We start from the raw sequence: 1,110 nt of genomic DNA, 5'->3' as shown, positions 1-1,110 counted from the left end.
CCGGAGGGAGGCCCCGGCCGGCCGAGCGGGGCAGCCGGGCCAGGGAGCCGCCTCCGGGGAAGGACTCGGTCTGCCGCCTCCCGGGGGCGCGAGCGTCCCCCTCCTCCTGCAGAAGCGACTGGAGCGGCCGCCGAGCCCATCCCCGAGGCCCTCCGGTCGGGGCGGGCCAAGGGTCGTTCGGACCCGCCCCTCGCCCCGAGCGGCCGCGGATTGAGAGTCCGCGACCCGCAGATCCCGGTGCCCGCCCTGCTGCGGGGGTCGCTGCACAAAGCTCCCAGAAGTTGGGCGGTCGGGGGAGGACAAACCAGGAGAGGTGTCTGTGTGCTTGAAGCCGAAGGGGGGTCTTCCGGTTCGGGACACCGGGTCTGCTGCGGCCGCCAGGGCTCCGCTCCCTCCTCGAACCCCCGCGGCGACACCTCCCCACGTCCCCAGCCCGGGGCGCGGGCGCAGGGTGGAAAGCCTCACGGCCGCACTGCGGCTTGGCCAAAGAGAGCAGGGAAGAGCCGGCGAGAAAGACCGAGGGGATCCTGGCGTTTGAAACGGGGGTCGTTGGGTTACACGGGGAGCCCCCTGTCCAAGAGCTGGGGCTACTGCGGTGTCTGAAGGGTGACCCGCCAGCCCACCCGCCTCTTCCCCACACTTCTGTGAGCGCGGGGCGCAACTTCCAAGTGAAATTCGCATGGCCGGAGCAAGTGTGCCAGAGCACAGCCGCCTGGTCCCCCTAACCCCGCACCCACTGTCACAGGGGCACGTCCTGGCTCCGGGCTGGCGAGGGAGCCGGGCGCGGCGCCCCAGCCGTGCGTTCTGTGCTGGGCCCCCGAGCCCCGCGACGGGCCGGGGTCAACTGGGGCAGTTGATCTAACCGTCTCAGCTAAGGCGAAATCAGCCGACCCAGGTCCAACCCGCAGGAAGCCCGCGGCGGAGCACGTTCTCCGGACGCGGGTCCGGACCGGCGCGTCTTCGCCTCGAGGGACCGATCACTGCCCTCTGCGGCCGGGTAGGGGCGGCCGCCAAAGTCACCCTGGTGGGTGTGGAGGGAGCTCGAATCTCCTCCCCAGCCTTCCCAGTGAGCTTCGAAGGCAGCCGAGACCAGGCACCCATCGGTCGCTC

The sequence above is a fragment of the Galeopterus variegatus genome, unplaced genomic scaffold (assembly GCF_000696425.1).
Source record: "Galeopterus variegatus unplaced genomic scaffold, G_variegatus-3.0.2 Scaffold1917, whole genome shotgun sequence".
In the NCBI taxonomy this organism is placed as follows: domain Eukaryota; kingdom Metazoa; phylum Chordata; class Mammalia; order Dermoptera; family Cynocephalidae; genus Galeopterus; species Galeopterus variegatus.
The sequence above is the reverse complement of the archived record's forward strand: the minus strand, read 5'-3'. Positions refer to the sequence as shown.